This window comes from Mustela erminea, chromosome 13 (assembly GCF_009829155.1).
Source record: "Mustela erminea isolate mMusErm1 chromosome 13, mMusErm1.Pri, whole genome shotgun sequence".
NCBI classification, from domain to species: Eukaryota; Metazoa; Chordata; class Mammalia; order Carnivora; family Mustelidae; genus Mustela; species Mustela erminea.
In genome coordinates, this window is record NC_045626.1 from 31,473,758 (window position 1) to 31,500,165 (window position 26,408).

Genomic DNA, 26,408 nt, shown 5'->3' on the forward strand with positions numbered 1-26,408 from the left:
TCCCTGATAGCCCAAGGAGAAAGCGCTGTTTTTGTTCTTATTTTTAGATAAAGGCCTGACTTGATCCATGGGTGTTGTAGTCCACAGAACTTTTCTCCTGAATTTCAAATAAGTTACAGTTCCAGCCACATAGTTGTTTAGTCTTTGAGTCTGTCCTCTATGATATTTCTCTCATTGTTTCAGGCCTGATGGATTTATCTTCTCAGTAAACTTATAAATTATGTTAAATCAAGTGTTGTGACTCCTTCCTCCCCCTCTTCTTCTTCTCCTTCTCTGTCTTCTTGTTCTTGTGGAAATAAATGAAGACCAAACAAATGAAAAAAGCAGAGGCTATTAGTTTTGTGCTTTCTATAGCGAGGGAGTCAGCTGCTTCACTTGGCATTTGGTCAGAGACTCAAAGGAAGGCAGAGGACTTTTGAAAACTTTATGGTGGAAGAAAGGGGATGGCTTCAGCTATGCCCTGATTGGAGGCTATTGGGATAGGGAGGCTGTGGTTGGGCGACCTAGAAGCACGACATCTGTGTGATTGGCTAACAGTGCATATTTAATTTTCTCTGGTTGATTTTAAGTTAGAAACAGGGACAGAAGAGGACACCTGGGCAGCTCAATCAGTTAAGCATCTGCCTTTGGCTCTGGTCATGATTCCGGGGTCCTGGAATGGAGTCCCACATCAGGCTCCTTGCTCAGCAGAGAACCCGCTTCTCCTTTTGTCTGCAGCTCCCTGCTTGTGTGCGCACTCTCACTCTCTCTCTCTCTCTGACAAATAAAATAATAAAATCTAAGAAAAAAAAAAAAGAAAGAAAGAAACAGGGACAAAAGTTAGGGAAGCTGTCAGAAACAAATTGCCATTTTGGGCCAGTTATCACAGAAAATATTGTTAAGATTCCTAGACTGTCAATAGAGATAGCAGCAATCTGGCTTCCTGTAAGTCTGGTTATAGAAGCTGACTTCCTGGCTTGTTTGCTGTAGGTAAGGGGGCTGGTTTCCTATGCAGGTGGCTGCAGGTGCAGGTCAAGTTCTGTTTTTTATATATGATCTAGCCACTGTTCATTTATATATTCAATCGCTTCTCCTCCTACTACCCCCCTTTTCCTCTATCTTCTTCTTCCTACTTTGGTGCTCTCCATACCAAAGTCAGTACCAGTATGACTGATTGGATATTTTTCTTTCCTTTTAGAGACTTTTGTATTACAAAATTTCTGCATGCCTATTGAAAAAAATGTCAACCAATACAAAGTGGATACAGGACAAGAAAAAATTCACCCTTTACCATTGTAGAATAACCCTTGGTTAGCAGTTTGGTGCTCATTTTGTAAATTAGTTTTAGATACACATGTACCACTCATTTAAAAATTAAAATTATAGAATATTATATTTTGAAACTTGCCTATTATCACTTATCAAAATAGTACAGACATTCTTCTAAGTCATAACCCACAAATCTATTTTACTATGTATTTAGTCACAGACTCTAAGCTCACTAGATTATAAACTCCATGAAGGCCAAGATAGTAGCTCTGTTGTTAACTCTCTTTTCCCAGGCCTAAGCAGTGCTAGCACATTGTAGGTACTCAATGATGCTTGTTAAATGAATGAATTTAGGTTTCATTTAATTTTTTAAATTAATATATCAAGTGAAAAGAAAATCACCTATAGTCTTGAACTTAAATGTCTGCACGCTTGTATTTCTGTCAGGCAGAGATCGCTAGGAATAGAATTGTGGCAAAATGAATAAACATCTAAAATCCTGATACAGATACCAAACTTTCCTCCCCAATAAATTAGTTATTATTGTTTTGTTATCTTGTTATTATTTCCATTAATAACAACATGGATAAGAGTAGATATCATTGACTGCTTACCCAGAATCAATCACTTCCCCTACTCTCACCAACCACTTCTTCTGAAAATAAACCAAATTTTATTTGGGGTGTTTACCCCTCCCCCTTCCTCTTGGACCCTATTCTTTAAAGAGCTCTGACTCTACCTCTGCTCCTATTTAGAGACCTGGGTGTTAAAAACCGATCAGCACATTCTATTCTCCTGGCCACACTCATTAAGCATCTGTTTTAAGCAATCTAAACAGAGTTAATTTCAGAACACTTACTAGGGATACTAGAGGGGGAAAAGTTCTCTTTATCTCATTGAGGATGATGGTGGTTCTGCAGATCCGAAACCTGGAACTGTAGCAACAAATCTGTCCTCATTGGAGAATCTCGTCATAGGATCATGTTGGCACCATGAAAGCAAGTGGGACGGTGGGAGTGAGCCAGGTCTGAATCAGCCCAACCCTGAAGGCTCATCCACTGCAGGACTTGTACTTCCAGTAAGGCAGTTGAATTGTGTTTTCTGACATACAGCTCTATGGTTCTTCTTTTAATTATTTTATTCTTGTGTTTTTCCAAATCATTTTGGACCTAAGGCTACTCAGGAAGAAAAGTATCTTCTAAACAACTCACCTACTAAATACTTCTAAGAGAATCTGGTCACCTGAAGAGTTTCTCCCTGTGCCTTACATCTCATTGTGTTCTGTTGTGTTTGGTGTTTCCTTAAAATGCTTATCAGTTGCTCAGGTGTGGGGGACACTGTGCCAAATCCCATTTTAATTTCATTTTCCTTCATCCCCTCTAGAGGAGAGGCATCCCCTTTCTCGCTGTTGGCATCTGCACACTATGAGCTTGGTCACAGTCTGGCTCAAGACCCAATTTAGAGCTCTAGCCAAGGGAAAACTTCTTTGTGTTGAGGTGCTTCACATGCTGTTGCTGATAAAGTTGTGCCTGAAAATGACTTAGCTTCTGAGACATCATGGAGCCAGCCAGGTCTCTTACTAGATTTGTCCTATCAACATAAGGAGAAACATTAGTAAGTTCCAGGCAGTAGGGAGACACTTAAGATGAAGAAGGAATGGAAAAATTCTGTGAGAAAGTGGCATCTCAGTTTCTTGATATGGGTGTGGCTCACGCTAGCTACTGCTCAGGGAAGACTAGCACGTCTAATACCTACCAATGAGAGCACAGCTTAGGCGCAGACACTGGGGGATGATTCTTGGCCCGGGAAGCAGAACCGTGAAGGCCTTGAGGTATATATGTGCTCTGGCACCGGTAAGCAGTGTGTTGTAAGTGGCAGCTCCGCAGGGCTCGCCCTGCTATAGGACTGACCTTGGTGCACCTGCTATTCTTTCTTCTTTTCCTCTTCCTGCCATCTTCCCCCATCCAAGGTGTATTCAGACATGAGGCAGGGGCAACATGACACCAAAGAAATATTTTAGCTGCATCTGAGAACATACTGTGGTGCAAACTTTGTAATACCAAGCCTCTCTGCTTGTTTAAAAAACAGACACAATTTTTTTTCAGATCTCCGAAAAAAATCTCCTTAAATACTTCTTAAATCTATTAATCCCTTTCAATATACATGTTTTTTACCCTTAGGTTGTGGCAGCTAGAATCCCAAATGGATTCAGTAATTCTCATCACCTAGTCACACTTGTGTAGTGCCCTCCCACATTGTTGGAGGGTGGATGGGATAGGGGTGATGACTATTGATGGCTGACCTTTGGTTTCTCTAGAGGTGGTGAGCTATGAGATTTACAACCAACAAAGTAGGGCCAGAGTCATTAGACATGAAATGATGGAAGGAAGGGGGGATCTTTTTACTGAGGCCAAGTAGAAAGAGAATTTCTATCCTCTTCTGAGGTGTAGATCATGCAGCAGAGTCTTGGAAAGCTCTGAGAGATGGACACAAAATTAATGTCATCACAAGGTTTTATATTTTAGCTTAAAAAGGAGTAAAGTGTGAAAGAAAAGGAAGAATGGCTCTTGTGATTGAGGTCACTTGGTTTTTCTCAGTTTGTAAATGCATGCAATCTCGTCACATAATGGTGGTAAACGTATGGTAGAGCCCTTATGTAGATCTAACTTCTTCAGTAGTTTGCAGAAGGAAGGAATACTTCTCCATTATTTCATGACATTTCCAATAGGGCAGGAAAAGGTGATACCTGCCATCTAGCAAGATTTCATGGCTCAAATTATCTGTAGGAATTTATAAACATGTGCAGAAATGGGCATGTTACTCATATTATAATACAAAGGTTGTCTCTTATACTGTAGAAAGGATACTTTAACCGGATACTGTTTCCAGTGTTTATTTTACCAATCATAGAAGTGTGCCTTTTGGTATACCTCTAAGTCTGTTTGAGACTGAGAATTCATATAAGTAAAATGGAACTCTTTAAAGAGGTGCTCTGGAAGTTCTTGACTAGTTCTAACACTCTGAGAGTCTATCTCCATTATGCTATGGATCTTTCAGTCATAGAGCTTCTGTATATAATTATAACAGGAGAAATACCCACCTCCACCCTTGACCATTAGATCTGTAGCACATTGGTCTAATGGAGTGAAACAGCCTGGTGCAAGAAAGGTTCCAGGGTGATCAAAGGGGCCAAAAATACAATGTTTTTTTTCCTTAAGTCAATAGCATAAGTTTGTGTCAAGAGTTCCTGTGTTACTAAGGACAGTCTGAAATTTTAAGTGACTTGCACTTAAAAGCATATATGGCTGTTTTATCCAAGTAAGTGAAATGGATCCAAAGATGAAAGTCCCATTTTTTAGTACTGCCACAAATCCAAATTAAGGAGAGGTGTCTGCAAAAGCCTTTGATTATAGATCATAAAATCTCCAGCTTATATCAGACACTGTAAAATTGCTCAGTGACAAATGAAATGCCTATGCACTAAATATATCTTTTAAGCACCTTGCAGTTCAGGTACGTTTATCGCTGAGATACAATAGTACTTCTGCAGGTCACAGGTACAAGGTCAGAAATGCTGGTTCTGCTGGTTTGGAATGTAACACTTAATGGCCCATTATTTGAGGACATAGAGCAGAGGCTTCAAGCAAATACACAGACTATATTTCATGTGGAAACTTCAGAAGCCAATAGACAGCCATATTTAGAAATAATGATAGACCAGACCCAGCATGCGCATGTATGGCTCAAAAAATACAGGAACCCACCGGGATTCAGCTTTGTAACAATAGCTTGCATCTGTGTAGTGTTTTGTAGTGTTTCAAAGAACTCTCACATACAGTATCTCATTTGATCTTCACAGCAACATTGTGAAGTTGGCAAGGCAGGAATTATTATCCTCATTTTATAGAACAGGAAACTAGACTCAGGAAGGTTAAGTGACTTGGCCAAGGTCACCTAGATGACATGCAGCAGAATCACAGGATTTGAATATACACCTTCTGACTTCAAGTTCAATATTTGTTCCATTACAACAAGCAAACAAAAGCTGATAATGTCTATTCAACTACATTGTTGGTCATTTCTGGTTCTAAAAGTCTACACTACGGAGTCGGGTATAAAAATGTAGTAGGCATTTGACAAACTTGTTTTTCACCTCTCTTGCCTTTTCCAAATGCCTAGAGATGAAACAGGTATATTTTGACAATGACAGTAGCAAAATATCTCAGTTGGGTGGCCAATGCGAGAGGTTTCCCTAAGAGCACATTGGGATATATGAAAAGGAAAGAAAGCCAAGAACCACTGGATACTGAAATATGAGAATGACAACAAGAGAAAAAGACAGCAAGCTGATAGTAAATGGAAACCGAAATACTGAAAACCTGCTTCTTAACATTGTATTCTAATCCGGTGAACACCTGCCTCACCCTTCAGTCCTTTCTACAGCCATTTCTCATTTAATGATACCTTGGTCTACCTTCTTGCTGTTTCTTGACTGTTGAGGAGCCCAAAGTTCTGTTTCTCTCTCTTCAGGTATATGAGTTTAGTTTTGCCCCTTTCTCCTCCCCACTGAAGTGTCCTGTCCTGTCCTGTCCTGTCCTCCTTTGCATCCTGCTATGCAGATGAGCCAATCTACTCTAAACGTGATAAACAAAACATAATTCTAGGTCATGTGTCTGCATCCAAGGAAGAAATACCAAATCTAGACCCACTATGGCTGATCAATCTCATGGAGACAGACGTTCCTTATTCCCACTCCAGTGGTACGTACTACCCATAGATCTCAGATCTTTTTTCCCCAGTTGAGCTCAGTCAGGTTATCAGGTTCCTTCATTATCCAGTGTTTTGGACAGTTGCTAATTCCTAATCAGAAGGGGCAAGACAGATGGGATCTATTTAACGTCCTTGTTTACACAAGTTTCTTTTGAATGGGGTAGGTGGGGGATTTTCCATCACCCCTTTCCCGCCCAGATAAAACCACCATTTGGCGTAGGTAGCAGCAGCTGTTGAAGGCTTGACTCTGCTTTTCTTCGTCTCGCTGTAGTCCCTCTCCCATGTGTCCTGCAAACTCGGAAGCACTTACAGTGTACCTCGCAGCCCAGAGTGAGTAACTGTGAGAGTTCCAAATCCTACCTGTAAAATGACTCAAATGAGCATTTTGTTTTCAACACTTCTCTCTGTCCCGTGATTCTGATTCTTGTGACCAAAATCAAAACTCTATGCAGGACAGCAAGAAGGATCACTGAGTGTATCAGTCAGTGACTTGAGCTTTAATATCTCCTACTTTAATTTTTCAGAGACTGAGAGAAAAATCGTTCTCTCAAATTTTTGTTGTTGTTGAAAACTGGAGAGGATATGGACGTGAGCGTTTGGATTCTTGCCTTCTCTGTAGAGTGGACGGCATGCGGACTCCCGCTCTGACTTTGCACGGTGAACCTCTGGCTCTCACCCTTCTCACCGAGGGAGCTCAGAGACCCAGAGAGTGAGGAAATTTCGTTGAGATGATCAGGAAGGGACTCCTGATTCCCCCTTGCATCTAGCATGGAAGTATCTAAGTGCATTCTCAAAGGGTATTGGAAATAGAATCAGGCCTGCTTACAGGAAGTGGAGATGCCTGTGCTGCTGCCAGGACTGCTTGCATTACATCTCCAAAGGGACTTCACTAGTGAGAGGCTTGCTCCTCTGAGGTGCTTTGTATTAAGACATGAGCAGGTGTGCAGGGAGGCAGGGAACAGGAACACGGAAGGCAGCACATTTATTTCAAAAAGTGAACATATTCAACTGGAGAAGAACCTTGTAAGAACTCTGCATTCTGTGTTTGAGGATGAGTTTCGGGGAGCAGTGGGACGAAAGAGGGGTGCTGCGATCTGTAAGGCTGTGCACGGAAACCAGGGTTTCAACGTAGGCTGTGAATGAGCAAGAGAGGGCAGTGTTGGCACATCTAAAGCAAGGCGTGGAGGTTTACAGGCTGAGCTGCGAGAGACATTTTTTTGTTGTTGTTTAAAATTTATGAATTCCTATTGTTGTTTGTCTCACCCCGCAAACTATACCTCCCCGCACACACATTTCTCTTGGAAGTTTTGCCTGACCCTCGTCAAATAAGAAACCCCAAAGTAACATCTAGCTGAAACCTTCGCAAAGATTTACCTGTGATGATGGAGTTGAAAATGGAAAATAAAGTAAACCTGGGAAGGGAAAGAATAACATGATAAATTACTTGTAACTAAATGGAATCATTTCAATCAAAAGCATTTTTTTTTAAAAATGGATGAACTTGCGTCTTTGCTTGAATCTAGCTTTAGCAAGAAGATCAAAGAGATTTATGACCTGTGTCTCTTTAAGCCTGATGCCAGAAATGAACATGTTCTCATTAATAGTCATTTTCTCGTCAAAAGAAGGCTTTTATGCAGACAATGTGCATTGCTTTCATAGCTTGCTCGTTGGCAGAAATTTTTATTAGAAGTTGGATGGCTCATCTTGGGGATGATGTGTTGTATGTGTGTTTGCGTGTGTGTTGGGCACATTTAATTGCTTTTATGTTTCAAATGTTCCAAACTTCTATGGCCCATAGACGTTTCAACGTTGAGAATCCTGCCTATTTTGTTGAAGAGGGCGATTCACTGACATAGTGAGAGGTCCAACAGACAAAGGTAAATCTCCAGTCTTTTGGGTGTTTTGAGTCTGATGACATGAAGAGATGAAATTTCCTTGGGAGTTCAAATTTTGCACATTTTGGTATAGCCAACTTCATGCTGAGACTCCACAGCGTGACTCTTGTAGAGACTTAAACAATTATCTGCTGAATTTGAGCAACAAAATTTAAAAACGTGAGTAATAGAAAAATAAAGTAAATAAATACAAATCCTTCTTCTCCATTCAGAAACAGGATGTTTTGTTCCCCTTCATTGAATGGTTTCTGTTTGCTTATTTGTTGAATACATTGGCCCCAGTCTGTGTTTGAGTATATATTTAGACACACAAAGAAATTACCAAGTAGGAATAACTGAAAAGTTTAATTGAACAACCGGTTTGAATCTTTGTCACCATGTTAACCAACAGAACAGTTCTGGAACATTATATAACCACATGTAAAGGAATGACATATGCTTGGGGAAATTTTCCAGGTTTGACTTTAAAACTAGGAGATGCCAAGGCAAAATACTGCCTGTGGGCCTCGAGTCACAGCAGCTGGCTTATGTCTGCACCCCTACACCAAGAGTGGCCTCTGCCCCCTGGAATTTTTTAACCTTATCTTGCTATACAGAACATTCTTCCAAACTGAATGGTTTTTTTTCTTCTCAAACATTACATGTTTTGGCTTTTATGATAGTACATATTCTTAATTTTCTTTCTACTTCTCTGGCCACTTTTCCTCAGCGTCTTTCAATTTCTGCTTATTTACCCAGCATCTAAATATTAGAATTCCCTCAGTCCTAGGACCTTCTGTTCTACACTTTTTCCCTAGGGGATCTTGTTCATTGCCATGCTATTAAATGGCATTGATGGGGTTCAGGACACACTATCCCAAAATACGGCACCTTAGCCTACTGGTTATTTTAAGCTGAAGGAATCCGAGAGCCAGCAGGTGTAAAAAGGACTCTCTGACCTTCATCATATTCCCTGAGGCAGGTCAGAGGACCCTCATGTGAGAGGAACACTCCTATACTTGGAGTAAAGAAGCATCTTCACAGCAGAAGATGGCAGGGATGCAGAGAGGAAGCTGAAGCAGCCGCCATTCACTTTGCTCCAGTTTCCTATCCTTAGCTCCTACCCTTTCGTCTTAGCACATTTTCCATGACCTTCCACTCTTCATCAAACCTACTATAACAGTACTCAGATTTACCCATTTCTTTGGGTCTTCATTTCCTTATGAAAGTTTCTGTATCATTAAACCCATATTAAATAAATGTGTCTGCTCTTCTCCAACTAATTTGTCTTTGGTCAGTCCAGTTTATAGGGCTCCAGCTGGAGAACCTAGAAGGGCAGAAAGAGAAGGAAGTTTTCCTTTCCTGTAGCATCTCTGTGTTGGTGACTCCCATGTTTCAATCCACCCTCACCTCTCTTTGATGTCTGATTTGCACAGCCCCTGCTCACAAGGTTGCCACTTGGATGGCTCAGAGAATCTCGAAGTTGAGAGGATCCCTGTGGCATTCTCAACTTTTTTTTTCCCAATGCAGTTTCCTCCCAACCCTTATCCAGAAAGGCTTCCATCATTTATCCATCTGCCCAGTTTGATTCTTCTCTCTCCCTCTCATACTTTCTCTCTCATTCATTCACAGCTCTGTTGATCTGCATGTCCTGGAATGTGCATGTACATGTGTATTTTCAATGCATATATTTCTCTGCATCCCCACTGCTCTAACCCAATTTCAAGCTACCACTGTCCTCTCTCACCCAGACTATCACATGTTTCCTAACTATTCCCCCATTAACATTCTTAGCCTGTGCATTGCCTTCATTGTGTAACAATCAGAGTAATCTTTTAAAATAGTTGTGTGATCATTTTGCATCCCTAAATTCTCCACATCCTTAAAATTCTTCAGCATTTCCCCTTTCACTTTGATTTCTGTTTTCTCTACCATGCCTTGCCATGAGACCCTTGCTTTCCTTTCCAACTTCATCTCATGCCTTTCTGCCCCCCCTTCACTCTGTTTCAGCCACTTCCTTGGACTTCCTTTGGGCACACTTGCTCAACTATTTTCTAATTCAGGGTTTCTGCACATCCTGTTCCCTTTGCTCTTCCCAGGAGAGCCTACATGTGTGAGCTCAATGTCCACTCTTCACAGACTCCCTCTGACCCCCTACATGACAAGTTTCCTCTCTCTGCATCTCTAGATCACTGTGCCCTGTTGTGCTCCCATAGCACAATGCAAGAGAGCAGAGAAGATACTTGTTTTATTCACCCAGTGAATATACACTCAACATTAACAGTGCCTGCTACATATTAGTCCCTCAATAGATATATAGAAATGAAGGAAGGGCTTTAAAAAAGAAGGAAGAGATGGATAGGTAGTGAAAAAGTTACTTTGGAAGGCAGACTTCAAAAGAGTAAATTTTCTTAATAAACTAGAAAACCTTCTCTCCAAGCCACACATAGAGCTTTATTTATAGAGTAAAGTAGCTTTTGTGGTTTGTTGCCACTTTAATATATAAACTGGTCTCTCTTTGTCCGGCTGGGAACTATGTGCTTATGATATGCAGAAAGCAGAGGTCACTTGAAGATTTTCTCTGCCCCAAAGATCATAGCCCTTTTTCTCTAATGAGCTTGAACATTCCTGCTTGGAAACATTTAATGTGTCAGTGCGAGTATTATAATTAGTTAATTCTGAAATGATATTGATTCAGAACCACGTGTCCAATGTGACTGGAACAATCATTCCAAACAGAATTTATTTGGCTGGACATGTATTATAGGGGTTGCTCCCTCAAGACTGAGACAGTGCCTGTATGGGCAGTACCCGCCTCCTAGTGGGATGGTGTCTTGCTCACTTATGTGGCCAGAACATTTTTTAAATAAATGCTCCACTGGTTTAACTGGAGAGAGAAAAATGGTAAGAGCTGGATAAATTTAAAATAAATAAATAAATAAAAAGCAACAAAGAATAAAGCCTAGACTTGGTCCAAAACAGTGAACACTTCAAAACGAGTTAGGCCATTTCACAAGGAAAATGAGGGAGGAGGATGTTGTATTTTGTGTCTGCCCAATCCCACTCTCGTCAGCAGTGTTTCCATTGTTCTCCGGGATGCACTGTAGTTTCTGTGGCAACCTGTAAACCTTGGCCCCTGTACATAGCTCTAAGGGGAAAGATGAGTTATGTTAGGAATAGATCTTAAATAGCCTCTAACTAGAAAATGAACACAAGAGAGTACAGAATGAAGACAATTATGATGCTCAAGTTCCTAATCAAGCCAATTCAAAAAATGTGCATTATTTCAGCACTATACACACACATTAAATAGTCTACATTGAGTGAACCTTTTCACAAATTTAAAATACCTTTTTTTTCCCCCACATCAAAACAATATGGGACACTGAAACAAACAGAAACAAGAACGTGTTTCATTCCAAAGAAAAAATTGTGCCAATCTGTGAATACTGGAATGTGCAATTATTGAACACATTGAAAGCTGAAGTGTTGAGATGGGATTTAGTGGAGTTTTGGGAATCTGGGCCAGACCTTACTCTCCGGGAGGAAGTGGGTAACAACATGTAGTGTCAGAGATATGTGAGGGGCAGAAAGCAAGGAACCAGTGCGTATACTACTTGTATGGAACACTTCAGATCCACGGAATTTTTCCATGTTAACGCACAGTCCTAGAATTACTGCCTACGGTCCACTGTGCCTAATCAGAACCCTTCACACTTCCCATTATGTTTTCCTCCACACTCTTACACACATTGTGTTCTGCCACTTCCTGAAGGCAGTCGTGACTCTAGTCTGCTGTCACTCACACATTCCCTGCCCTCTTGAACAACATTCTTCCGCTTCTCCATGTTTATCCACATCAAAGCCGACATCTGGAAGCCCAGAGGGTAGCTCATATGCTTTAATCCAACCTTTTCTGGCCATTTTGTTTAAGGGGTAAAATCTTTCTCTTTCGAATTCCTATAAAACACTTATATGTACAGTGCAAGTCACACTTAATCACATGCTGCCTTTTGACATGTCTTCTGTTATCTTGAACTCACATTTGCCATTTGAACAATTATTTTCATTTGCTTTTTATAAATTTAAGTTAGGATATTAAAATTGGATCATAAGTCTTGAGGCCAAGGTCCATGACTGATATATTTACTTTGTAATTTTTACAGAAGTCAAAACAGTGTTTTGCAAACATCCATTTACAACTACTAGCTTCCTTTTTCAGAGCCTCCTGGACCTGCTAAATTTCCTGCACAGAAATGCTATAGGGAGGGTTTGGCTTCAGGCTCTCCAGACTCTTTTGCATCAGGTAGAGAAACACATCTAATTTCTTTCTTTCTTCTCTCTCTCTTTCTATCTTTCTTTCTTTCTTTCTTTTTTTAAAATTTTGGTTTGTCAAGTTACTCTAGGATTCCTCCATCTCTCCTCGGTTTCTAGCAGTGTAGTTTTTTCTCCAGGGTGAAAACCAGCTATGATGGGACAAGGAAAGGTGGGCACTCGAGCTGAGAGTGTCCTGATCCCTTTGCCTGCCATGGACAGTGTTTCATGGTTCTCAACTCCCTTTTTGTCCCGTTTGTTTACTTTTTACCATCCCTCGTTATCTTTATTTGCTCGTAGCACAAAGCATGGAATCTAATCGGCAGGAACAGATTCCAGTTTTGCTCCTGTGATGCGCTGTGTGCTCTAGATACAGTGGAGCCCTCAATGGGCACAAACTCCCAGTCAGGTGTGTTTTATTGTCTCACTTAATAGATGAGACCGTGGGGCTCAGAGAGGGTGACTTGCAACGTCAAAACTAACATTGCGGGATTGGTGGTGTTCTGTTTTGTTTTAAAAGAATGTGACATTTGTTGCAAATTGAACACAAAAATAAGCTCCTCTAAATAGGGACCAAGAGCTGTCCTTTTATCCCACTCCAGGTGCCCCCAGGCCTTCCCACTCCAGTGCCCGTAAAAACACCATTTCCAGTATCCTGCAGTTTTAGGCATGTATGCATAAAAAGAACAAAAGGTGCCAGTTGGTGAGGCTTTATGAAACACAAGAAGAACCCTGGGGGATGAGTTGGGGCTATCATCATTTTGAAACTACGTACCCTGGCCATATTTTCTTTCTCCCTGGTTTTCAAGCCCTCCTGCCACTGTTAGGCTCCTGTATTTAGGATTTGTGCAAATAGTCGAATTTGACAGGTGTTGATCATCTGGGTTGCAGAAAGGGAGCACGTGAAAGGGTTTGCTATAATGACAAGAAATTACGGAGCAGCAACATTCAGTGTGATGCAGCACAAAATCCTCTCTGCGAGAGCTGAGACTGTGCATCAAGCCACAGCAGTGCCGGGCTGTGTGGAGCGGTCACCGGCTACCTTTAGTGATAACGTTGCTAGGATATGAAAGTCCAAACGTACTGTTAGTGTGAAAGTGGGATTTTGTATTTGGGGGGAAAAAATAGAAGAAGAAAGAAAAATGAAAAAAAATAAAATAAAAAAAGAAGAGAGAAAAGAAAAGTCAGGAAAACAGTCAGTCCCTGGTGCTTTTCCTGGGCATTAGAGGCACAGGGATGACATCACCAGCAGCCTATCAGAGCTCTCCAGCTTTGTTCAGGTTCCGAAGCCATGTCATCATCACCGATGTAGCCCAGAAATGAAAATAGAACCATCTCTAAATATACAACAATGAGAGTCAAGCATTGCTTTAAAAGGATGAGAGAACCAAGAAAAACTCCTTAAATCATAGCATCTTCCTTTCATCAAGTGTACATAAATCTAGAGTTTGGATCCCGGAGCCACTAACCTTGATATTTAATTTAGTGTGCTTGAGACTTTCTAAACTGGCAGTCAAAACTAATTAATACACAACTGAGACCACCACCCAGACATTCCTGTTTAGCCCCTGGATATGGGAGAGAGGCAGGCCGATTCTTCCCTAAAAGGCAGCTGTGGAGTGGGATCATGTCTGCAGTGTCAAGGGGGCAGTCTGCCTGGTTTGGGGCCGACAGGGGAATATAGGGCTCCCCAGCAAGGTGGGTAAGTGGCTGTCATTGTCAATACGTTTCACTTAGCTAAAAGCACAGTTTACAGTTGTTGAAGTTTGATTGATCTGTTGATAAACACTAATGTTTTCCAGTTGACAATTTCTCCATGTTAATTTCTTTAACGCTGGCAGACCTGCCTGGCAGGGCCCTATAAATAGTATCAGTGTCATCATCCTTTTTAAGTTATTAATGAGCCATCGTGTTTCAAGGGGCTGGGATTTGGGGACAGGTTGTGCTTGACTGCAGTTTCTGACATTGATACGTTAGCATTTGGAACTTGGTTGAGACGAGAACATGCTTCTTAAAAAAAATCACAGCACTGGCCAAATGCATCCATAATAAAAGAGAGTTGTTTATAATTAGTGACTAATTAAACTTTGGAGAAAGGACGAAACCGTCAAGCCCCTACATGCAGCATGTCCTTGATACTGGGGCATTAGTATCGTCCCCGCCTCAACTGCAGCCGCCCTCTGCTTTCTTTGCTACCTCTCTCTGCACATACCCTGTTATCACTGAGAGAAATGAAAGCCTGACTTTGGAAATCAGCTTCAGCCCAGACTGTTCTGTCTGCCAACTGGTGACAGGGGACCAGAGCAGACTTCTCCAATTAGCAGAGTTCCCCATCAGGCAGCTGGACGCACTGTGTTTATGTTTTCGGACAGCACGCTGCAGCAGCTGAGCCTCTGGCTGAGGTCTCCTGCCCTGGTAAACATGAGTCTAAAAGACAGACAGACAAATGGACAAGGGGGTGTTATCTTTTGATGTCTTTCTCTCAGTCCAACTCTTCTGACTCCTTTGGGGTGATTCAGATGAGCACCAAAAGCATGCACAGTAATGATGGTAGAGATGGCTTGCTTTCTGGCGGCAGGATGCTGGATAGGTCATTGCTTCTAAAGGGCACCAAAACAAACATGACACCTGACCAAGCTAGGTTTCTTATCACAATAACTCAGGTATTTCTCTAGTCTTGAATTCTCTCATTGCACAGAGGTGACCCTTTGCTGGGCCAGGATTTTCGGTTTGAATGCTTGTCCCCACATCTTTCACGATTACCCTATTTCCTTCACTTTAAATACCTATCTTCTAATTACATCGATCTGTTTTCTTCAGAGTTGATCTTGGATTCCTGACTCATGAGTAAACACATTACTATTCTAGTTTTAAAAGTTCCTATATGTATTTTCAAAATGATTTAATAAATTTGTTCCCATTCAACATACTATATTCAGAAGATCCTACTCAGATATCCTAACTTAAGGAAATACAAGAGCTGATGGTCTGGTGTTTCCGTCCCAACAAATGAGGCCTGACACTGTAGAAGCATGGAAATACAGAGAAAACTGTACACATTCAGTGTCCACTAAGGAGATTTAGCTCAGCCGAACCAAGTAAAAACAAGCTTTTAGTTTCTCTCCTGGGTCTGACTATTTCTCATTTCTTAGCAAGGGAACTCAGCAAAAATAACTTAGGAAAAATGGCAAAGCTGATAAAACTTTTTTTCCCTTCTAAACAATAATCTAGTTAAATTACCTACTGTCCAAAGAATATTATAGAAAAATTATGTTGGTACCTTTCTATAAACCAGCAAGTTCCAGCATATAATGTTTAACCAGAAACTGGCACCAAAGAAATAAATATCTGAATTTGACAATATTAATTAAGTTTAGAAGCATTGAAAGGTATTTTTGAAAATTGAAATTACTAATCTGTTCAGTTATAATGAGAAATGGTTTTATAATACTGAAATTTGCTTCCGTATACAGGAAGATAATTTGAGATATTTATGGAATAAATTCAAAATAATGAAAATTAGATCCAAACATCATACTGCAGGAGGCTTGATTAAAGTTGAGGTATGATTATAAAACAACAGCAGTTAGAAGGAAGAGAAGAAGTAGAGGAGAGCAGTTGTGTTCATTTTTCTTGGGTGGATTCTGAGGTGGCTGTCAGAGTAACTCAACAATTAGGATTGCCAGAAGATCTGAGTGATGACAGCCTTACTGGGAAAGCTATGTCCTCACCAGGAAACTAATGTGAAGAAGACATATAGTCCACTAAGCTTGTTTAAAGGAAAAACGGAAATAGTCTCAGATGGCCACTGTCCATTCCTTAAGCATTACTACCAGAAAATTGTCTAGAGCAATCATTGGTAGCTAAGAGGCTATGGGATAGCAAAAGAAACTGTGGAAGACTAAAGAGGCGTCAAGTGGTTATATTTACTTGGTCCAAAAAGCTAACAATGTGATTGTACATATGAATTTAATAAAAATCCCCAAATGGGTAAGGAAAAGTTGCCATAATTCAGAATAACATAGAACGATGTGGATATCACACGGAGTGTGTGACTGCAAATTCAGAGATATGGTGACTACAAAAGTCAAATTTATGGACTTTCTTGTTGCTCATCTTCAAAATGAGAGATGAGATAAATGATCTATATTAACATTTTGTGTTTAAGTATCTGAGATATATCTATATATCTGTTTATATGTGTATATATATATATATATATATACACACACACATATATAATTTTTTTAAAGATTTTATTTATTTATTTGACAGAGAGAAATCACAAGTAGATGGAGAGGCAGGCAGAGAGAGAGAGAGAGGGAAGCAGGCTCCCAGCTGAGCAGAGAGCCCGATGCGGGACTTGATCCCAGGACCCCGAGATCATGACCTGAGCCGAAGGCAGTGGCTTAACCCACTGAGCCACCAGCCATCTAAATTATACCATATATAATATAGACATATATATTTGTGCATTACATATATATAAAAAATGCATGGCCATGGGATGCCTAGGTGGCTCAGTGGGTTAAGCCTCTGCCTTTGGCTCAGGTCATGGTCTCAGGGTACTGGGGTTGAGCCCTGCATCGGGCTCTCTGCTCAGCAGGGAGCCTGCTTCTCCCCCATCTCTCTGTGCCTGCCTCTCTGCCTACTTGTGATCTCTCTCTCTCTCTGTGTCAAATAAATAAATAAAATCTTAAAAAAAATGCATGGCCAATCTGATAGAAAACACTTTCTCTAAAACTTAAAGTATAGGTAACCAGTTATAAGCAGCCTCTTTATAGCTATAGTTTTAATGTATCTTATGACAATATCCAAAGGAAGTCCATCTTTCTATGTTTCAGAATACATTTATCTTCTCTCAAATTCTGTCCAGATTTGATTAAAATGTCTTTTCTCAGATGTAGAACAATTTAAAACAATTGAAACAGGCAAGGGAAAAATCTGTCTTAGGGAGCGTTATTCCATCAACTAAGGTTTTATGATTTAAGGTTTAACACTCTAGGTAAAACAGGACTTAGCCAGGTGGGTTTTTTGAGAGGTAGGGAAGGAGGTATACTCTCTATGCTAATCTCTCTTGACCTTGATCAGAAGAAGACCTTCTTTTGCTCAACAGGACCACAGATAGTGTTATAGAGCCTGAGGTTTTCCTTTCTTTTCACTGGAGCACTCATCAGCAACTTTAAATCAACAGTAATTTATTCCTGGTACCATGGAAAGAAACCCCCAATAGGTTTCTTCTAATAGTTCAGATTTTAAGATAAAAAGGGACAGATTACAAAGAAAGAAATGTCATTAAAGATTTAAATTTTGTTTTGTTAAGTACAATCTCTGGCTGTAGGATTTGGTCACTACTTATCTAGACCATTATCTATACCAGCATTTTGGAAAGAAATGTCATACATGCCTGAGAGAACAAATATATATGTTGACTGATGCTTACACTGCCTGCTGTCACAATGTCCTCTTTTTGGTGAGTGCAGTAGCCATCCCTTTTGCTACCTTTCACATTGGTGGTTCCGTGGTAGAATTCTCGCCTGCCCTTTTGCTACCTTTCTGGGAGGGCAAGGCATGGCCTCTGACATGGGCATCCCTGTCCATGAAAGCAGATATGTTCTTGTGTCCCCACCTTGTAGTGGTGTCCTGCTCATAGATCCCCTCTCACCTGGCAAAGACACTACATGATCATCTCAATTGCCCTTGTCTAAAATACCACTCACACATGAACATTTCCCTTCATATTCCTCATGCTGTCTTATTACCCACCTTTAAGTTGACAATGACAAAAGTTGGCAATGATACACACAATGAATCCATGATCACACCATCCTCAAAGAATTCAAAGAATGATAGAGTTGTAGTCACCCAGCTGGCTTGATTGAAGCAGAAATAAGGCCTACCAGAGTGCTTAGAGTAGTTGCTCAATAAAGATTAGGGGTGTGTGTTTGTGTGTGTGTGTGTGTATGTGTGTGTAAAATTGTAAAGTGGGTCAGTATTTTCTAATATTTTCATTTTCTAAAGAAGAACTGAAAGGAAAAATGGATTTCAGTTTAATACTTTATTGTGCGGAAACTCAATAAATCCCATTTAATCCAAGTTTTGTAGCATTTGCTATTTAATTCTGATCTGAATTAATGTCTATTGTTATTATAAATATTTGTTAAATACCAGATAAATTTGTTTTGGAAATTACAAGTGTTGACAAGATATATACTAGTCTGCATGGTATTCTTTGTGTAGCAAAGAGAATGTCTCCAGAAATTTTACCTAAATCTAGAAAAAGATTCATGGTGAGTTCAGTTGTAGAATGACTGGCTAATTCCTATCACTTGTTTTACCTATTAAGTACTCTATGCAGACTTTAGAGGTGTTCTAATAAATACCCTGCCAGGATTTCAGTGTAATGTGATTTGTATTAGAACCATTTAAGGAGAGTCCTGCAAAGGAAGGTTGCTACCATTTGTTCTTATTATGTGTATAGAAGGACACAAAGAAGATTTGTTATCTAGTAATTTTTCTATGATTTTGGTACATTGGCTCTCGTGGATGCTAGTTGGGAAATTCCCCAACAGTGTCGACATTGTGTATTATGGGAAATGGACGGCTAGTAGACACTGTTGTGTGTTATGGCCTCTTCCATCCTGTGAGTGGCATATATTTAGAGAGACACTGCCAATGCCTCAGGATAAACACAGCCTTAAAACCTTCTACTCCACAATATAAACTGCTTGCTCCCTCAAGCTAAAGCCTTCCTGGAATACTCTATGCTTTATTGATTTCCCTCTTCTCTGAGCTCCCAAAGCTCTTAAAGTCTGTATCGCCCCATTAGGAATGCTTTCATATACCATCCTATACTATTAACTAATTGTTTCACGTGTATTGGTCTTGTCCAACTTGATTGTTAGTAACCCTTCAGTAGAAACCTTTCTTCCTCTTTTTACCATCCATCACCAAGAAAATCCTCAGAATGTAATTGACACAAATAACTCATTGAATTCCTGGCTAATTGATTAAAATACCTGAGTTAACAAGTTATATCTTAAATTTGAACTATGCTTCTGATTTTGACTGGGTTTTAATAGGAGGATGATATAATGAAGGGTCAGGAATCAGAAATTAAAATAATACCTCAAATGTCGTCCAGCTGCCAGGTAGTCTTTACCCAAAGAACACTAAATTGTAATTAAAAAAAAAAAAAAAAAGCTTGTCTTCCCACAGACAATTTTGAGAATATGAACAGAATTACAGAAATAATCAAACTCAGAAAATTGCTGTTGAAGAAAATTAAGAGGATTTCAACCCAACTTACTAGGTTCAGTATTTACCTCCATGCAAAAACACCCCTGTGTGTGTTCTTCAGTGTCAGGCGTGATAGAGTATCTTTAATAAGTCACATAAATGATATTATGTGGGTCTACTATAGAAGTATAATGTTATATATGAGGTGCTGTGCAAACAGAGAGAGTCAAGGGTAGGAGAAATCAACCAAATTGAACTCAAAGAAAAAGAATGGAATAAAGGGGGTGCTTACAGAAGAAGTATAGCCAAGGTTAAGGGGACCAACAAGGCCATGTTGAAGCATGCAGGGGCTAGCCATTATTAGAGGCTGATTTCATTTCTAGACTTGGAGAACCAGGGAGAGGAAATAGTGTTATGGGAATTCAATGAGAGCTGCCACCACAGAGGATGAGTGGTGGCCTATAAACTTCATGAGTTTGGACTAACTAGAAACACTGCCACTGCCCAGAAGGGACTGCAGTCAGGGATAGAGGCAGCCTCTGTTAGAGATGTGATTTGAAACAGAAGGAAGAGGGAAGAACTTTTTCCTCCTCTTGCTTTTTGATTTCTTCTTTGTGCCTCCCATAGCTTAATTTGAAACCTGTTCTAGTCACTTTTAAGTGGCCAGAGTAAGTCTCATGAACAAGCATGCTATAAATAGGGCAAAAAGGCATCATCCTTGCCCAAGGCAGGAAAAATAATATTGCAGATGATAAGATAATCTACCAAGCTCACTGAGTCCAAAGTTACTGGAATTGTAAGCAAGTTCTTGAGTCATCTGGCTCCTGGGGTCAATGATATTATGTATTGGTTGCCTATTTAAGGTCAGGTTCACAGCCTGTAGGACAGCATCTTATTGTCACAGGATACTATTTCCCAAATATATGAGTTGCTAAGAGGTGGGTTGCTTTGGTCTCCTACTCCTGCAGTATCCCAGCCCTATTTTACCTTCCAGATTCATTTTCAGTACTTCTCTCTCTTGTTTTTGGCCCAAGAGACTGACTTTTATGGCTTTCTTTGTCTTGCTCCCTTCTGAGTGAATTTACTTAGTGGGAAGTACCAGCAGAAAATCAGAGGGCAAGAACATAGAGAGAACTGGGGCTATTTTTTCAAAGACTTACTTCCCTCTTTGACATTTGGCAGTGGTTGTCTTCTCCCCAAATAGATAGAAAGCCCTTCAGTGCAATGACTGTGCTGTCTTCACCTTCTACATCGTTTTCGTAACTGTCTGCATCCTGATGGCAGTGTTTCTAGTCAGTCCAAACTCATGAAGTTTATAGGCCACTGCTGAAAAATTGCTTGCAGAACTTGTTTGCCTATGGAGGACAGAAGAGTGTTTTTATGTTTTTGGTGAAGTATCATTTTTCAATATTTATAACCTGCATGGTATTCTTTTTATATCCTAAGCTGCCTATTGGTATATTTGAATTTTTATTCCTTGAAAATTCTTATCTATACATGATGGAATTCCCAGGGATAGAATCTTACCTTTATTTGCCTTTGAAAAGCTACATACCTCTTCTCGCCACCCCAGTAAGTAAATCTCAGTCTGCCTTTCACTGATCAGGGCACTATTTCATTAGTCTTATTTTATTATTCAGTAAAATTTCTGCCCATGATTTAGGATATCTTGTTCTTAGGTGGATTCATCACATTTCCTTATTTTTGTATACCTACCTTTGCTTTTGGCATATTACCTAAATGAAAGAATAAGTATTTTCTTTCCTTATCGTATAATGGCATATAATTGAGTTCTTGCAAAATATTTCTTATGAGGTATGTTTGCTTTAGAGTCTCCTTTAAAAACTGTCAGTGTTTTAGCATTTTTATAGAAAACCTGTGAATCTTTTAGAGCGTGGAAAGACCCAGCCTTTTGCTATTATTAGTTGCCACCAAGATTAAGTTAATTTTCCACTGAAACAAGGATCCTTTGAAGGAATAAGACTACCATAGTTGCTTGGAAAGGGAATAGATTGGAGCAGGTCTTTGAAGAAAAGCAAAGTCATCCAGGAATGGTAGGAGGTGCTGTTCGCCACACCACTTTGGTGAGATGGCCCTAATTAGAAATATTTGATGTCCAGGTTGTAGTATTCATCCACAGAGGAGAGCCCTCAACATTTATGAAGATACTCCTGTCAAGTTGTCCTTATGAAAGAAGAGGACAGATTTGAGGCTGCATTTCTGACAGCTTCTTCTTCTCTCTTTTTTGAAGTAGGTTCCGCACCCACTGTGGGGCTTGAACTTATGACCCTGAGGTCAAGAGTCACATGTTCTACCAACTGAGCCAGCCAGGCACTCCTTTTTTGTTTGTTTGACGTGTGTGTTTTTTAAAGTAATCTCTATGCCCAACTTGTACCTCAAACTCAAAGCCCCAGGATCAGGAGTCACACGTTCTACCAACTGAACCAGCCTGGCACCCCTGAGCCCCTTGTAGCTTCTTTTACAAGTGACTCTGCAGCCTCTAAACAGGTTATTTTTTTTTTCTCTATGAATGTCTCCAGCTCTTCTTTCCCAGAATGCTTCCCTTCTGCCTTTCCACCTATAACAATTCTCACCATCGTTCAAGATCTAACCATGTAGTACTGTACTAATGAGCCTCTCCAGTTCACCCCTGTTCTGATTAATCTCTCCTCTAAACTATAAGACTCACTGCTTATAGGGCTTGCTGGCTAATTAATCATATACAACTTACATTGCTCATACTGTTTCCTTGTATTATTATTTAACTTTTCACGCGTACATATTATCTTCCTCCCTAAGAAAAGTGTTGAAAAAGTAATTTTATAAGGCCAATTCAGTTTAGTGCACTGAAGACCGTCGGCTGCTGTGCTGGTCATATACTCTTTGTAGCCCCACCTGCAAAAAGAATCGCTTGTAGCTCTTTGTGATTTGAGGAATCGTTAATGAGGATAGCCTTGTAATTTGATTTTCAATTGTGGAAAATGCTTTTGATGTAATAACTTAATTTATTTTCTCATATTGATGGGAAGAAAGAGAACCTTTTCATCTAACAAGGAGTATCAAAACTATGGGAGGGGATTCAGTGATGCTATGGGAAGGAGGTTATTGAGACAGGACCCAGCATTTTGAAGAATGCTGGAATCAATAAGGGTATGACCTAGGTGCCTGGGCAGTGCTCAACAAGGCTCTCTTTCTAGGGCTTTCTATAGCTACCATATTTCTTTAGATGAGTTGATTTACCAGGCTTTCAATGCAGAGCCATTCAGGGAGTAAAACCAGGTATAGACTGGGAAGAAGCTAAGGTTTCTAATCAATTGACATCCTAAATTAGAAAGGTTAGAGCACGTGGGAATTGGTATGAAGTGTAAAAACAGAGTGAGAAAACACCCTGCAGTGTGGAGAGGTCTGAAGCAGTTTGGGACCAGTCCCAGGAATTTGATTTTTGATTGGCAGGTAAACCTGAATGGGAGAATTACTACAGACAAAACATGCAAATTAATCAAGGTTCTTGAATTTTTAAATTATCATCAGAATGTTTTTCTGCATGGGACACATAGATGAATCTATTGGTAAATTATTTAGAAAAAATACAATAATGTGCTTTCTATTTATAATGAGCGTTTGCCCTATAATAAGGTCTCTTCCTTAAGTACACATTATGTGTTTGCTACAGACCTGCATGGTTTCTGCACATCTTCACCCTAATACCAGGGCCACACACCAGGCACTTCATAAAAGGTGAACTCCAATGCTCTCTTGCTGTTCACAGCCTTAATTCTGAACCATTGGTCTTGACCCATTTTTTTGTGCCACATTCCAGACTGCCTTTGATCATCTCAGCCTCAGCCCCCATTGCCCATTGTCTCCTTTCTAACATCACCTTGTCTCACCCTTTATCCTTGATGTGTTGCACTTAAAGTCCTTGTTTCCTTGTTTTTCCCCCAGTGATGCTAACTCCACTGCCATAGGTAAATGTTCCTCCTCTTATGACCAGGACCTAGAACACCCTAGATCAGTGCTGTTCCCTTCAGTTGCCTGTAACTTCTGCTCCCTCATTCCAGGTAGCACCCCCTTTCTGTTTGTCTTCAAAATAGGCACCAGGAATACTGTCAAGTAGCCTAAAGCTCTCCATTTCCCTGTGATAAAGGGAATGCCCCATTCTTACCTGTATCCCATTACTACCTATCAAAAGTTTGAACACATGTTGAGAGCCTGAGACATGTTTCATAATTTATTCATACTCTAAAGAAACGTATAGAATACAGGGGCGTAGAGAGTTATAGAAATGGAAGGTGGATGAAAGAGCAAACTGCTGATTTTGCAGCTTCATATCAGCATAGACTTTTTGTTGATTGTTGATTTTTTTTTTTTATTTTTTAGAGATTTTTATTTATTTGACAAAGAGAGATCACAAGTAGGCAGGGAGGCAGGCAGAGAGAGAGGAAGGGAAGCAGGTTCCCTGCTGAGCAGAGCCCAACGTGGGGCTCGATCCCAGGACCCCGGGATCATGACCTGAGCTGAAGGCAGAGGCTTAACCCACTGAGCCACCCAGGTGCCCCACGAACTGGCTTTTAGATGTGGAAATGTATCAGTGGCAGTAGATGATGGAGAGGAGAAGCAGCAGCAGGTTACCCTAGGACCAACATGTCCCAAGGTAGGCTTGGACCATGGTCCTGCATCCTCCTCCCCTCATCTTGAGTGGTGGAACCTATGCCCAGCTCAGCTCTTCCTTAACCAAACTAACCTCCTGACTGAGCCTATATAGATCTCTTCTAAGTTCCCAGCACTGGGTTGTTCTAAATAGTTTTGTTCAACAGCTAGGTTGAATGAGAAATGATCAGTTACTCTACCATTTTATTATTTTCTCATCTCAGATGGGGTTGCAACTCTCACATTATTTCATATTTAAGCAATAAGAGGAAAAAGAAAAGCCATGGAACTTTTTTACATGGGAGTTTGGGCTGGAGGTAATTAAAGACCCAGGCACATTGAAATAGGGGTACTCTACTGTCAAGAGCAGCATTACAGTTTGCCACTTACAGAGATTTTGAGAGATACTTAGGTAAGTGGTGTAATCTTAGTCCACAAACTGAGAAATACAGAAATAGTACATTCCACTCCCCGCACCCCCCCCCCAAATTCAACTTAGTAAGAAGTCCAAGCCACTGTTTGGTCATAATGGTGGGAAAATTAACCTTATTCATTCTGGATTTTTTTTTTTTTTGTCCTAGGGGCCCATTATATGTTGCACATTATAAAGATGATTTCTGGTCTTTGGTCACCTGCCCATTCATATTCTTACCTAAGAGATAATGCCATATTAAATTGAGAAAGGACATTAAGAAATAAGTAACAGAGATGAACAAGGTATGCCTCCAAATGTATTGGGGTCATTTGGGCAATCTATTCAAAAATATTGACATTTTTTGTGCTCCTGCCTATACCAAAAGGTATAAAGACTTTAGAAAGAAATTTATAGTCAGAACCATTTCTGAGACTTGTGATTTGGTTTTCTTTGCTAGTTTAACAGGGTGAAATAATTATGAATCAAGAAGATTCAGCCATTGAGGGTATAGTGATAAAACAACTTAATCATATATTTATATGTAGTTCAGGAATTTGCTGAAATTGAACTTAGTACATCAATGCCACTGGAAGTTTTGTTTTGTTTTGTTTTGTTTTGTTTTTGCTTAAACAACAGAAATGTATTGTCTCCCGGTGCTGGAGACTTAAAGTCCAAGACCAAACAAAGTATTGGCATGGTTTGTTTCTTATGAAAGCTTTAAGGAAGGATCTTTTCCATGCCTCTCCTCTAGGGTTTGGTAGTTTACTGGCAATTGTTGGCATTCCTTGGCATCACCCTGACCTCTGCTGTCTTCATATAGCTTTTTCTCTGTGTGCTAATTGTCTCTCTGTGTCCTCATTGGAAGTAATTTTAACTCTTGGAGAAGGACACATCTTAGCCATTAACTTATATAGTTTTTTCTTTCTTTTTTTTTTTTTTTTCCCTCTAAGTAAAGAGATAACTCGTAGAGGAGAAGATTCACTGTGTCTGCAGATTTTGAAATTCTTTTAGCATTCCAGAGTGGTCAGTAAATACTTCAGAAATAGACTGGGGACAAAAAAGCAAACAAACCCTTCACCACCACCACCGCCAAAACAAAAACAAAAACATAAACAAAAATCCCTCAAGACATTGTGTAGAATGTGTTTCAGTCAATTTGATTATTTTGTTACAACTTATACCAAACTTGTATATTTACCCTAATTCAAACAAATCCTATGAGAAGACATATAAACCCAATAGTATTATCTCACCATAAACATGTTACTCTCTTTATCTTCTTCTTAAGTGTAAACTTGCCCATATTTAAAATGACTCTCTGTCACCTGATGTGGAAAGATGCCTTTTAAGGGAAAAATGACTATGAATACCACCGGCCATAATATTAAGGTGCTCAGACGAGTCTTGGAACCCCTGCTAGGCAATGGCTTGAGAGAGGTAAATATGGTAGGGATGTTAATAGAAATAGTGCTTGAAGTTTAGATGACTATAATTGTCATAGGTTAAAGCAAGTACTCATCCTCCTAGAGATTGTCTTTTTCTCTAAAACGTATCATTCTTAACCACAAGTTTTGATAAAAGCAAGTATGAATTGTGGTTCTATGTCACAACCGAAGAGGCCCTGGAGAACTTAGGATGCTTGGACTTGAGGGTCTAGGGAGTTGTTAGCCTATTGGATTGATAAAGGGCATTGTGTACATTTGACCATGGGATGCAGAACAGCACATGCTGCTGGAATGTTATGCATTCTTCCTCGTAGCCGTGTGAAAGTTGCTCAGCCTTTCATGAGACCTGAAATTCTCAGATCTGGAAGCTGGTGAGGTTGTGAGAACTAGTGGTAAAAGGAGGACTAGGTGTGAAGAAGGGCAACTAAACCTCCCATCTAAGTTTAGGACACA

General features: G+C 40.1%; 1 long non-coding RNA gene across 1 annotated transcript; it reads right to left on the reverse strand.

Moving 5' to 3' along the window:
• Positions 1-3,790: 3,790 nt before the first annotated feature.
• Positions 3,791-24,528, reverse strand: LOC116572348. The gene is made up of 3 exons (XR_004278246.1): positions 24,486-24,528; positions 20,606-20,800; positions 3,791-4,028 (listed from the first exon to the last, which is right to left on the reverse strand). It is a non-coding gene; the product is annotated as an uncharacterized LOC116572348 (long non-coding RNA).
• Positions 24,529-26,408: the final 1,880 nt, after the last annotated feature.